Source organism: Hemicordylus capensis, chromosome 2 (assembly GCF_027244095.1).
Source record: "Hemicordylus capensis ecotype Gifberg chromosome 2, rHemCap1.1.pri, whole genome shotgun sequence".
Classification (NCBI taxonomy): domain Eukaryota; kingdom Metazoa; phylum Chordata; class Lepidosauria; order Squamata; family Cordylidae; genus Hemicordylus; species Hemicordylus capensis.
This window is the reverse complement of record NC_069658.1, coordinates 10,530,822-10,545,060: the sequence shown is the minus strand read 5'-3', so window position 1 is coordinate 10,545,060 and position 14,239 is coordinate 10,530,822. Positions and strand designations below refer to the sequence as shown.

General features: G+C 46.0%; 1 protein-coding gene across 1 annotated transcript in view; it reads right to left on the bottom strand.

Moving 5' to 3' along the window:
• SETBP1 (SET binding protein 1) overlaps window positions 1-13,761 on the bottom strand; it is a 357,781-nt gene extending 344,020 nt beyond the window's left edge. The window contains exon 1 of the mRNA XM_053295525.1: window positions 13,744-13,761. The gene's annotated coding sequence lies outside the window, so the exon portion shown is untranslated. The remainder of the gene's footprint in view (window positions 1-13,743) is intronic.
• Between the last annotated feature and the right edge of the window lie 478 nt (window positions 13,762-14,239).

Here is a 14,239-nt window from a genome sequence, read left to right as displayed (position 1 = left end):
TGAAGCAACCAGAGAGAAGGCAGCCTTGGACTTAATCCTGAGTGGTGCCCAGGACCTGGTGCGAGATGTCAGAGTTCTAGAACCATTGGGGAACATAGTGTGATCCAACTCAGCATTGCCAAGGAAGTCCAACACAGATGCATTGGACTTCAGAAGAGGAAACTTCTCAAAAACGAGGGGGACTGGTAAAAAACAACAAGGAAGGTTCAAGAGAAAATCAGGAGAGTCACATCACTCCAGAAAGCATATAACTTATTTATATACCAAGAAGGAGTATACCAGTATACCAAGAAGGAGGAAAGGTATCACCAAGTTCAGGAGGATGCCAGCATGGCTAACAAGTAGAGTCAGAGAAGCTATAAAAGGGAAGAAGATTTCCTTCAGAAAATGGAACTCCTGCCCAAATGAAGAGAACAGGAAGGAACATAAACTCTGGCAAAAGAAATGCAAGGAGACAATAAGGGATGCAAAAAGAGAGTCTGAGGAGCATATAGCTAGAAGAAAACCTGCCAGGCAGGTGGTTGGCCTGTGTAAAGCACCCTGTCAAGGAGCTTGATAGAAACCTGTTTAATATACCAGTTAAGTCACCTGAGCTTCAACAAGCAACACAGGAACCAAGTGTGTGAGAGCTTGATAAAGACTTTGACTTTGCATGACTTTGACTTTGACATGGCATCCATACAGGGTGGGAATGTTGGCATAAAGAACATTTTGTAAATCATTTCAAGGGCAACCACTTTGATTCTGTCTTGTCTGCTCTGAAAAAGCCACTTAGTGATATGTTAAGCTGGGCCAGTTCCTAGAGGAGACTTGCAAATTTCTGACGCACCAAGGGTGAAGACAGACATAATAGTTTAAGTATAGTGGAAGTGGCTGGGACACAAATGTCTCAAGATTTAGCCAATGCATGTTCTAACCATTTCCATCATACTTAGAACGCTTACGTCTGTCTTCACCCAGCTCACCAGCCGTATCTTCTGGCCTGCCAGAAAGTTGACAGTAAAATCTGTTTTTGCCATTCCAGAAGGCAGCAAAAGCGGGGCTTCTTGGTCCCTGTGGGTCACCAGCTTACATGGCTACTGTTTCGCTTGGTCACAAGCTGTGCACCGGTAACCAAAATAAACAGCCGTATAGTCATATATGCTTGTTCAGGGGGTCACTCCGGGTGGTGCCATTGCTCTCAGGATGTGTTTATTCATTCTAGTATTTAATGCTAATAATAAAATAACATGTCAGGATTAGAAGAGCATCCTGTGGCCATTTGTGGCTATGCAGCAGGCCTCAGGTTACTTTCCCTGTTCTCCTAGAATAGCCTTTTGTCTCAGAGTTTCTTTGCTGAGCAGATTATTCCCACCAGAGGACAAAAAGGAAATATTGATGTAGACGGATACATGGATGAATATCCTGTTTTCTCCCAGATCATGCATAAGCTTCTCATCCCTGCCTCCATGGCCTTGCTCCCCATTATTCTATTCTATTCTATTCTATTCTATTCTATTCTATTCTATTCTATTCTATTCTATTCTATTCTAGTGCATTTCTATATCAACAAAAAGAAGCATCTTATGGCAGTTTACAATGGGTTAAAATTATAACAATAAAATCAACAATTACAAACCAATGATCAAAATTAAAACCACGTTTAAAATCAAATTTAAAATTCAGATAAAAGCCTGACTGAGCAGGTAGGGCTTTGAGCTATGGCCTGCTATCATCATCATCATCATCATCATCATCATCATGCTTCTGTCTTAATGTGAGCAGGAGTGACTTGTGGAGCTGCTGACACAAGTAACTTAGTAGGGTAACAAAGACATTCAATTTCATAATGCCAAAATGGTCTAAAACTGGCTCGTTTGGTGGCGACCCAGGACCAGGCTTTTTCTGTGGCTGCACCAGGACTTTGGAATATGCTCTCTGCTGAAATAAGAGCATCTCCTTCTCTGTTTGTTTTCAGGAAGAACCTCAAGACCCTCCTGTTCACTCAGGCTTTTGATTAGAATTAATTTTAATAATTTTAAAAACTTGTTTTAATAATTATATTCTATTGTTTTTATTGTCATGTGTTTTAATTAGTGACTTTTAAATATTTTAAATTTTGTACACCATCTAGAGATATACATACCAGGCAGTATAAAAATATGATAGATAGATAGATAGATAGATAGATAGATAGATAGATAGATAGATAGAACCGGGATGGTCAACTCGAGGCTCGATAGCTGTTGTTAGTCTACAAATCCCATCATCCCTAGACACAATGGTCAATAGCCAGGGAGCTGTAATCGAACAACAGCTGGAGTGCTTTGAATTGACCAACTCTGGTCTAAAGTGAGTCTGACACTGGCCTGGTCCACACATACCTATCACTTGATTGCTCTACACTTGATTACTAGCAGTTGACTGTGGGAACTAGCTCCACTGAAAGTAACAATGCTGAGGTTCATGAAGAAGATCTGGTGTTTGTTGTGTGCTGGCCCATTCACACATTCAAGTCATTAGATAATAAATACATGTGTGGACCATGAAACTGGAGTACTAGGAAATCTTCAGGAAACTCATCTCTGCCATTCCAGTATTTTGATGTAGGTGAAACACAGTTTAAGCATGTTGAAATCAGCCCTCGGATTTAAGAAATTCGAAGGAAATAAAATCTGATGTAATCAATCAGTTCAGCTCTACTGTTGTTTATCAGGACTACAAATCTCCTATTTTGGAAAATGTTCTCCACATCCATAAGACAGAGTTCTACTGAGTTTGCTGTTCTAGCCTGTCTCCTCAAACAGTTAATCGCAAATACCGACTGGCATTTACTCCACACCTTTCACCCTAAATTCCCAGTGCGCCTGACAAATTGTACAAACTGATTACAAACTGATTGCAAACCAGGAGCAGAATCTGCAGCTGATGGCATAATGGTATGTCTTTAACGGAGCCTGATTAGCGTCTTCAGCTCTTTCTCCTTCTCCATCATTGATCTGGCCTCGTTTTATACCATGGTCATCTTCTTGCCTATCACAGAAACGTAAAATCCTTTTTGAAAAGGGAACTAAAGTAAAACAACCAGGGGCCCTAAGTTTGTATGGATTGGAATGCAGGTCTGCAAGTCCATGAGGCCATTCACACAACCACAAGGGGGTGGGCTGGAGGGGAGGCAGGAGCCTACCTGCCTTTCCTCAGATGACCAGAGTCTGATCAGGGCTCTGCCGCATGTGCGTCCATGTGAGCAGTGGTCAGGAGTGAGGAGAAGGAAGCCAGGCTACCAGGTATCCCACAAGGCACCACACAAGTAGCGTGGTGCACTGGGAAAGCCCCCTGATGCCTGGCCATTCTCTCTCACACACATACACAAACATGGCTCTATAACCAAGATGGCTGCCAGGAGCCGAGAAGCACTTCCTGCCAGCCCAACAACCCACACGACCAGCGAGTGAGGTAGGAAGCACACACTTGTCCCCCTACCTCACTAGCAGCCTGGGTTTAGAATCAGGGCTACCCAGGGGAGGAGCATCAGGATCAGGAACAATCCCAGGGCTTCTCACAACCAGCCCTACCTGGACTAGCCTGCCCTATCCAGGTAGGGCTGGTCATGAGAGCAACCTTCATGAGTGCCTAACAATCCTAGGAGACTTGGGAAATGGTGGAAGTGTGAATTTACTAGGGATGTGCAAATTGATTCAGGTACAAATTGATTTGCACCCAATCTAGCTGATTCGGGTGATTTGGAGACAAAACAAATCACCCCTGTGGTCCATTGGCTAGATTCAGGTACAAATTGAATTGCACCTGATTCGATTCAAATCGATTTGAGATTCGGATCCCTCCTATTAATCCCCCCAGATTCCCAGCTCTTTTTTGTTTTTAAGCTAAGCTCTAGCCCGTCCAGAATTGGAGTTATGGAGCAAAAGGTGTGGTCACTATTTTTCAAGTGTTTGGATTCTTTGGTGTTTAATAACTTTCCCTCAATGAATCCCTATGAGGATTCATTAAACACTTTCATTTCCACTATTAATTTTGACTGTCTTTTTGACAGTGCCAACTGTCAACAGCCATGTGCCAACTACACCCCACTCCTACCCACAAGGCTGTGGGGTACTACTCAGTTTATGTTCTAGGATTTCCCCCCCAAGTGTTTAGGCTCTTTGATGTCTAAAAACCTTTCCTCATAATGAATCCCTATGAGGATTCATTATACACCAAAGAGTCTAAACACCTCAAAAATTCCTAAAATATAAACCGAGTACCCAATGGCTTGTGGGTTGCGCGGTAGGAGCATGGGATGCCACTAATTCCCCACCCCCACCTGCAATACAGAAGAATTGAAGGTGTGTAATGAAGACATCAAAGAATCTAAACACTTTAAAAATATTTTAAAAATAAACAGAGTACCCCAGTGTGTGTGTGTGTGTGTGTGTGTGTGTGTGTGTGTGTGTGTGTTGGGGTGGTGTTGTATAGTTGACACATGGCAGTTGACAGTTGGCACTGTCCAATGATAGTCAAAATGAACAGAAGAAACAAAGGTGTATAATGAATCCTCATAGGGATTCATGGTATTAGACACCAAATAATCTAAACATTTCAATATTCTTAAAATTTAAAATGAGTACCCCACTGCTTTGCGGGGGGCAGGGTGTAGTTGGCACATGGCAGTTGACATTTGGCACTGTCCAGTGACAAAGTGAACAGAAGAAATGAAGGTGTGCAATGAATCCTCATAGGGATTCATTATGAGGAAAGGTTATTATACACCAAAGAATCCAAACACTTGAAAAAATAATGACTGCACATTTTGCTCCATAACTCCACTTCTACAAGGGCTAGAGCTTAGTTTTTTTAAAAAAAAAGAAAGAAAGCTGGGGATCTGTTTTAGGGTTAGTATATAGCAACTTCGAATCCCCATTGTTTCCTATGGCTGAAATGTTCAAAATCAGTAAAAACTAAAGAAATTCATTAAAAATCAACCAAGTGTCCCACTGCCTTGAAATGTGGATGGTAGGTGGCATTCATGGGGACCTGCCCATAACCAAAATTTGGTGCCCCTAGGACCTTGTTAAGTGGTCTGAATCAGTTCAAATCCAAATTGAATCAAAGCAAATACAAATAGAATCTGGGGTGATTTGGAGGGGGTAGATTTGGATACAAAACAAATCAGGGCACAGACTCCTTTGGGAGAGCCACTTCAAGAGACAGCAAGGGTGAGGGCCAGGTCTCCTGGCCCAGGTATTTGTATGTGGGGGCCATTTAATAGTGGGGCTTCTGTTTTAATTTGTCCTGGGTGAGATAATCCTAGGATGTGTCTGGGCTTACCTGGAGATGGGGAGACAGGGGGCATGTCCACTGACTGTGGGGTGGCCCTTCTGGTCGTGGTGGGGAACAGAAGAAGTAAAGTTGGCATGTCAGCGGGCCGTTACCTCACCTTGCTCCTCTGTAATGCCAGGTCGGTCCAGAACAAATCAGAAACCATCCATGATTTGATTCTGGATGAAGGTGCCAACCTGGTATGTATTACAGAGACCTGATTGCAGGAGGCTGGGATCCCGGCTTCTACCTTCAGGGTACTCTGTTGAGAAGTGGGTGAGGGACCGTGGGCAGGGAAGTGGAGTGGCTGTGGTCTATAAGAATAACCTTTCGCTTACCAAGATCCCTGTTAGAGTGTCAGACCATATTGAATATGTGTACTTAAGTCTGGGGACCAGGGATAGACTGGGACTTCTGTTGGTGTACCGATTGCCCCGCTGCTCAACAGAGTAATTAACTGAGCTGATGGACTTGGTCTCGGACTTGGTGTTGGAGTCCCCCAGGCTTGTGGTGCTGGGGGATTTCAATGTTCACTTTGGGACTGATTTGTCCAGGGTGGCTCAGGAGTTCATAGTGGCCATGACAACTATGGGCCTATCTCAGGTGGTCTTAGGACCAACGCACATTGCAGGTCACACGCTTGATTTGGTCTTTCACTCTGATCAGGGTGGTGTTCTGTGGGTGGGGACTCCTGTGATTTTCCCATTGTCATGGACGGACTACCATTTGGTTAAGGTTGGACTCACAGTCACACCCCACCTTCACAGGGGCGAGGGACCTATTAGGATGGTCCGCCCAAGAAGGTTATTGGATCCCATAGGATTTGAAGAAGCCTTGTAGGGATTCAGTGTTGGCTCTGCCGGTGATCCTGTTGATGCCCTGGTGCAGAATTCGAACAGCAAATTCACCGGGGCAGTAGACATGATCGCTCCTAAGCGTCCTCTCTGACCCACTTCAAAAGTGGCCCCTTGGTATACAGAAGAACTACGGGGGCTGAAGCGGTGAGGTAGACGATTGGAGCGCAAGTGGAGAAAGATTCTGCTTGAATCCGACAGACTGCAACATAGAGCTCATTTGGAGACCTATGCTCAGGCAATACGTACGGCAAAGAAGCAATTCTTTTCTGCCCATATTGCATCTGCAAGTTCACATCCGGTGGAGTTGTCCAGTGTTGTGAGAGGGCTAGTGAGTGCCCCTCCTCCCTTGAATCAAAATCTGGAACCATCGATTACCCATTGTGATGTGTATTCGGGCCGACTTAGACTCTGTCTCCGCAATTACTTCAGTGTCTGATGTGGAGGTGTCCAGCAACTCCTCTTATGTTTTTCGGTTGGATCAGTTCCAGTTTGTGACTCCTGAGGATGTGGACAGAGGCGTAACTAGGGAAAACGGCGCCCGGGGCAAGCACTGAAATGGCGCCCCCCCACCGCGCCCCCCCACCGCCCCCCCAACATACTACATTATACTTAGGTTTTTCCTCACAAGCGCCCGCCGCTGCCACCAAGCCAGGCCACTGACTGGCCGCCAGGCGCCAGCAAAGCAATGGGGGGGGGGCGCAGGCGGCGCGGAAGGGACCGCTCATGGGGAAGGGGGCACCGACGCGCTTCTTTGACTGCTGCAGCGCTGCTGCACTGAGCAGGAAATATTTGTATTAACAAAAAATTAAAAAATTAAAAAAAAATGGTCATGGCGGCGCCCCCCCACGTGACCAGAAAAGATGGTGCCCGGGGCACGTGCCCCCCCTGCCCCCCCTATAGTTATGCCTCTGGATGTGGACAAGCTGATTGGAACAGTGCAGCCTACCACCTGTTCTCTTGACCCTTGCCTGGCATGGCATATACTATCTGGCAGGGTGGTTGTTGTAGAAGGCCTGGTAGAGATTATAAATGCATCTCTGAGGGAAGGTAAGACGCCTCCTAGTCTTAAGGAGACAATTATTAGACCACTTCTGAAGAAGCCCACCTTGGATCCCTCAGAGTAACTACCAGCCTGAGTAACTACCAGCCTGTCTCCAACCTTCCGTGGCTGGACAAGGTAATTGAGAGGGTGGTGGCCTCCAAGCTCCAGACAGTCTTGGAGGAAACTGATTATCTAGACCCATTTCAAACTGGCTTTCAGGCTGGCTATATGGTGGAGACTGCCTTGGTTGGCCTGATGGATGATCTCCAACTAGGAATTGACAGAGGAAGTGTGACTCTGTTGGTCCTTTTGGACATCTCGGCAGCTATCGATACTATTGACCATAGTATCCTTCTGGAGCATCTGAGGGGGTTGGGAGTGAGAGGCACTGCTCTGCTGTGGTTCTGCTCCTACCTCTTGGGCAGGTTCCAGATGGTGTCCCTTGGAGACACCTTGTTCTTCAAAATCTAAACTTTTGTTTGGTGTCCCTCAGAGATCTGTATTGTCTCTGATGTTGTTTAACATCTACATGAAACTGCTGGGAGAGATCATCAGGAGATTTGGTGCAGGATGTTATTAGTATGCTGATGACACCCAAATCTATTTCTCCATGTCAGCATCATCGGGAGAGGGAATAACCTCTCTAAATGCCTGCCTGGAGTCGGTGATGGGCTGGATGAGGGATAACAAATTGAGACTGAATCCAGGTAAGACAGAGGTACTCATTGTGCTGGGTTGAAACTGCGGAGACGATTTTGATCTGCCTGTTCTGGATGGGGTCACACTTCCCCAGAAGGAACAGGTATGCAGTCTGGGGGTGCTTCTGGATCCAAGTCTCTCACTTGTGTCCCAGGTTGAGGCGGTGGCCAGAGGTGCCTTTTATCAGTTTTGGCTGATACACCAGCTGTGTCCGCTTCTTGAGATAGATGACCTCAAAACAGTGGTACATCTGCTGGTAACCTCAAGACTGGATTACTGTAATGCGCTCTATGTGGGGCTGCCCTTGTACATAGTCAGGAAACTACAGTTGGTTCAGAACGCGGCAGCCAGGCTAGTCTCTGGGTCAGGAGAGACCATATTATTCCTGTATTGAAGGAGTTACATTGGCTGCCGATATGTTTCCAGGCAAAATACAAGGTGTTAGTTATACCCTATAAAGTCCTAAACAGCTTGGGCCCTTGGTATTTAAGAGAATGTCTTCTTCGTCATGAACCCCACCGCCCATTAAGATCATCAGGAGAGGTTTGTCTGCATTTGCCAGCAGCTTGTCTGGTGGCTACTCGGGGACGGGCCTTCTCTGTTGCTGCCCCGAGGCTTTGGAATGCACTCCCTAGTGAAATAAGAGCCTCCCCATCTCTGAAATTTTTAAAAAAGTCTTTATAGACACATCTGTTCACCCAGGCTTTTAACTGATACTGTTTTGATTGTTTTTAATGTTGTTTTAGAATATTGTTTTTAAAAAGTTTAAATTGTTGTGTTTTAAATTTCTTGGTTTTTTTGTAACTAATGTTTTAATGTTGTTTTTATCTTGTTGTGAACTGCCCAGAGACATGAGTTTTGGACAGTATAAAAATGTGTAAAATAAAATAAAATAAAATAATAAAATTTAATTATGCACATCCCTAGAATTTACAATGTGTAACATGGGGGCCCTCGGAGTTGTAGCACATCAAGATCTCAGTGAAGTTGGGGCTGCTCAGGCTTAAAATGAGCAGGGATGTGGGGACGACAACATGAGATTCCCTGTGGCCAAGGTGTGCATGATACCGTCCAGTCATGATACCGTTTTCTGTCTCCAGCAGCATATCCCCTGCTAATTGAGCAAAGAGACACCTTTTAAAGTGGCGAGTCTCTTATATTTAACAGGGGGAGAGCAACTGGCTCTATCCAGCCCCTGCACAGAGTCCCTCCAGTGGCTGTTGCTGGTATCTGCCTTATGTTTCTTTTTAGATTGTGAGCTTTTTGGGGACAGGGGACCAGAGGCGTAACTATAGGGGAGGCAGGGGGGGCACATGCCCCGGGCACCATCTTTTTTGGTCACATGGGGGGCGCCGCCATGACAATTTTTTTTAAAAATTTTTTTAATTTTTTGTTAATACAAATGTTTCCTGCTCAGTGCAGCAGCGCTGCAGCAGTCAAGGGAGCACGTCGGCGCCCCCTCCCCCACAAGCGGTCCCTTCTGCGCTGCCCGTGCCCCCCCCCATTGCTTTGCTGGCGCCTGGCGGCCAGTCAGTGGCCTGGCTTGGCGGCGGCGGGCGCTTGTGAGGAAAAACCTAAGTATAATGCAGTATGTTGGGGGGGCGCGGGGGGGGGGGTGCCATTTCAATGCTTGCCCTGGGCGCCGTTTTCCCTAGTTACGCCTCTGCAGGGGACCATCCTATTTACCTATTATTTATTTTTCTGTTTAAACCGCTTTGAGAACTTTGGTTGAAGTGCAGTATATCAACCAATCATCATCTCCTCCTCCTCCTCCTCCTCCTCCTCCTCTTTCTCCCTTCTCCCTTGCTTCACTACACAGCACAGACAAAAGGAGGACCTGCCAGATAAGAAACAGCAGCACACCTCACTCTAGATGACAAGAGGCTGGATGCTGGGCCACTACCTGGCCAACACTGGTTTAAGATATGGAAATTAGGGACGATGCTCAATATAATCTGAGCCTAGCCCTCAAGTCGAATCCTGAAAGTTTGTGCTTGCTTCCAATGCAAAACAAGCGCTATAACGCACAAGCTCTTCATCCTGAAGCCAGGGAGGAGACTATGCCCAGCCTCTCTCATACGAACAGAAGAGCATAGGGAGTTGTCTTCTATCGAGCCAGACTATTGGTCTATCTAGTTCAGTATTGTCTCTAGACTCATTGGCGGCTGCTCTCCAAGGTTTCAGGCAGGAGTCTTTCCCAGTCCTAACCCTGGCATGCTAGGCATTGAACCTGGGACCTTCTGCATGCAAAGCAGATGCTCTGCCCCTGAGCTAGGACCCCACCCTTGCCTCTCTCCCAACTGTCCATCTATCCCCTGTCGCCAAGCTCCCACACCCACACCTTTCTTGTTGCTCTGTCTGCAGTAGGAGGCAATAGATATAGGGGCTATTCATACGATCACAAAAATTGGGCTAGGAAAATCCTAGCCCGATTTTTGTGATCGTCAGAACCACCGGGCTCGCAGCTGAGCCCGGTGGTTCCGGAGCGGCTAACCCACTCCTGTAGCCCACCCCTTAGCTCGTGTTTGCAGAGTGAGCGCGCCGCAAATCCAGGCTATGTGCTTGTGAGTAGCCGCGGTGTGGCTCTGCGCTGTGGCTACTCGTGAGTAGACCCCTGGCCAGGAGGCTTAAAAGCCACCTCCCGGCTCGTGCAGGGCATACTGGGGCTTCCGGGAGCTGCGCAGCCCCTGAGATCCCCAGCCCCCGCCAGCTCCATCCCGGAGCCGGCCATCATATGGGCTGCTGATCCGGCCGCCCAGGGCTCCCTGCCCACTCATGAGCAGGGAGAGAGGGCTTAGCCCACTCTTCCCGCTCACCAGATGAAACCGGGTCTCACTGATGTGAAACTCAGTCCATAGTCTCCCCTTCTCCATGCACTGTGATTGCTCCAGTGGAGTGCTTGACACGGCAATTTCCCCAGCACTATCACTACAGGAAAAAACTATATTAAACAATGCTCCTTGTGTTCTGTGCACAAGCTATGCCAGGTATAAGGGAGGGGACGAGGGAGAGAGATATCCCTCCACTTTCCTACTGTCACCATTACAGCAATGGGAAAGGTAAGTGGGACTTAGGACTAGGTAGGCAGGTAGGTGATGAGGCAGAAATGTGTTCAAAATTGATGGAGCAGTTATGAGAGGGATTGGACCATATTATATCATTGGGGTGTGATAGGGTCTGAAACAGGTTCAGAATGGGCATCAGAAGAAAATGAGCTATTTTACAAGTGCGGGAGACATCCAGGGTCCAGTTTCTCTCTCTCATGCTTTTGGGAGTAGTTAGCCGGTTCCTCAAGGAAATGCTGAATAATTTCTGCACTTGAATCTTAGATCATGTCAGCCCATAAACCTCCTCATTTTATGTATGTATGTATGTATGTATGTATGTATTGACTTTATATACCACTTAGTATTAAAATCTCTAGGTGGTGTACAGAATTAAAACATAAAATATAACACATTTAAAATTCATAAAAAGATTAAAATCATAATAGATAAAAACACATTAAAATTTAAAAATTTAGTCTCAGTTGAAAATTTAGTCTCAGTTGAAGGCCTGGGAAAGTAAGTATGTCTTCAGGCTCCTCCTAAAAGCAAACAGAGAAGGAGATGCTCTTATTTCAGCAAGGAGCACATTCCAAAGCCCTGGGGCAGCCACAGAAAAGGCCCTGTCCTGAGTTGCCACGAAACGGGTTTGTGGCAACTGTAATCGGACCTCTCCAGATGATCTTAATAGACAACAGGGTTCATGACAGAGAAAACAAACGTTAGCATGAAAGATCATACTGTCAGATCAGATTAGCCCATTTTCACATGAATGGGACTATAAAGACAATATTTCAAGCCTGTTTAGTCATTTGTGCATTCATTCAATTTCTACAACAGTAACAACTACTATTACAAAATTTATATACTACTTTTCAACAGATGTTTTCAAAGCCGTCCCCAAAAGGCTCACAGTCTCAAAAGGAACATTATTATTATTATTTACATTTATATCCCGCTCTTCCTCCAAGGAGCCCAGAGCGGTGTACTACATACTTAGGTTTCTCCTCACAACAACCCTGTGAAGTAGGTTAGGCTGAGAGAGAAGTGACTGGCCCAGAGTCACCCAGCAGGTTTCATGGCTGAATGGGGATTTGATCCCCTGCTAACTGGGCAAAGAGGTGCCTTTTACCATGGAGATTCTCTTTATTTAGCAGGGGGAGAGTAACTGGCCCTCTCCACCCCCAGCACAGTATCTCCAGTGACTGTTGCTGGTGTCTATCTTGTGTGTGTTTTTAGAATGTGAGTCCTTTGGGGACAGGGAGCCATCTTATTTATTTATTATTTCTCTGTGTAAACCGCCCTGAGCCATTTTTGGAAGGGCGGTATAGAAATTGAATTAACAACAACAGCAGCAGCAGCAGCAGCTCGGGTCCGGCACTCTAACCACGACACCACACTGGCTGTCTCATAAGGCATACACCAGCAACAGCCACTGGAGAAATGCTGCGTGATGGACACAATCAGTAAAGCTTTCCTCAAAACAGTATACAATTTATAAAACCCATTAAAAACAAAATTAACAAAAGTAATTTTAAAAAACCCAGACCAATCATAATGATAACGGCCTGGAGTAATACACAGAAGACACAATCCAGCAAAAATTAAGCCCCTTTAATCCCCACTGATTGAAATGGGAGTGTGGAGCCTGCATGTATAGCTCTGAGTTCATGGAGAACAACTCTTATTTTGAATGAAGTCAATGACCCTTCAGGGGCTTAATTTTGGAAGAGTCGTACTAGAAATTTGTGGAACCCCGCTAGAGAAATAGCTCTAGTTTTTTCAAAGCTCTTTTTCCAATCCTCAAAATGCCTTGGGTGTTTCATTCAAATGGGAACTTCCAAATTGGTTCTGAAATGTTGCTTGAGGCAATATTCAGCAGCAAGTCTATATTTCACCCAGTAAAACCTCTGGAATGCACATGCATAACTGGTATGATGAAATGCATTCAGAACTCAAACATCCTCCATAATCCTTAAATATTAATACTTCGAAGTTACATAGTGCAGGAGTTCTGAAACTTGGCTCTTCAGATATTGTCAGACTACAGATCTCAACAACCCCAGCCACAAGTGCCAAAGGGAGTTGTTGTTAAGTCTACAGCTCCCAGATGCTACAGATGTTGTTGGACTCCCATCACTGAGGCTATAGATGTTGTTGGACTACAGTTCCCACCACCCCAGACACGGTGGCCAAAAGATGATTGTTGCTGTAGTCTGGCAACATCTGGGGACGTGAGAACCCCTGACATAGGGCATTTCAAATGCTCAAATGTGTCATATATATATAATCTTAGTAACCCTTAAAACAGCTCTGTGAAGGAGACCACTATTATTATATCCATTAAGCGATGCAGGTAAAGTTTACAGTACGAAGTAGGGGAGTGCAGAACCATTTCAAATTGAACCTGGTTTGATTTGAACTGGCCCAGTTCGACCACTTCGAGCTTGAACAAGACCAGGCCCCCCAAAAGGGGGGCTGGTCTGAGTTTGAACCGGACCAGGCCCAGATCAGATTGGACAGGTTCGACCAGTTCGGGGTGCTTGTAAAGGGGGAATCTGGTAAGGATTCCCCTTTACAAGCAAGGGGGAGGATCCCTAACAACTAAAAGGGGGTTGAAAGGGTGGGCGAGAGGGCACCTTATCTGTGGTGACTCCTTGGTGGCAGCAGCAGGCTGGCAGCAGTTCCTCTATGCCCTACCGGTCCCCCCCCCATCAGCACAGGCTGGCAGAGGCCTGGCCAGAGGCCCACCTGCCCCTTTCGTTTCAATTGTTAGGGGTCCCTCTTTGCCTGTAATCCTTACCAGATCCTCCTTTCCAAGCCTCCCAAAATGAGCCAAACCAGTTCAGCCCAGGCTGAGTGCATGAACCAAACCACGGGTCAGTTCTAACCAACCGGTTCACGGATCAGCAGTTCAGTTCAGATTCCGTTCAGATTTGAACTGAACCACCCAGAATGGTTCTGTGCACACTCCTAGTGCTCAGACATGGATACAACCATACAACCTCTGCAGGCTTGTAATGCACATCTCAAAGAAAGGGATTAAAATTAGGAGCCCTGGCCGATATACCATTCAGCATACCACCGGCATTTCCAGCACCACAGGAGCTGCAGCTCGCCTGTAAAATTGCATCCATGCAGTTGCTCAAGTGTGCTCTTGCACAAATTCCAGAGATTATGAAAGCACCATTGTGCTATGGTCTAACCACAGGAGCACACATTTCACTAGCAAACCCAGGTCTGCCCCTCCATTCCATGAGGTCATTCACACAATCGAAAACTACCCAGGTTTAGGAGCT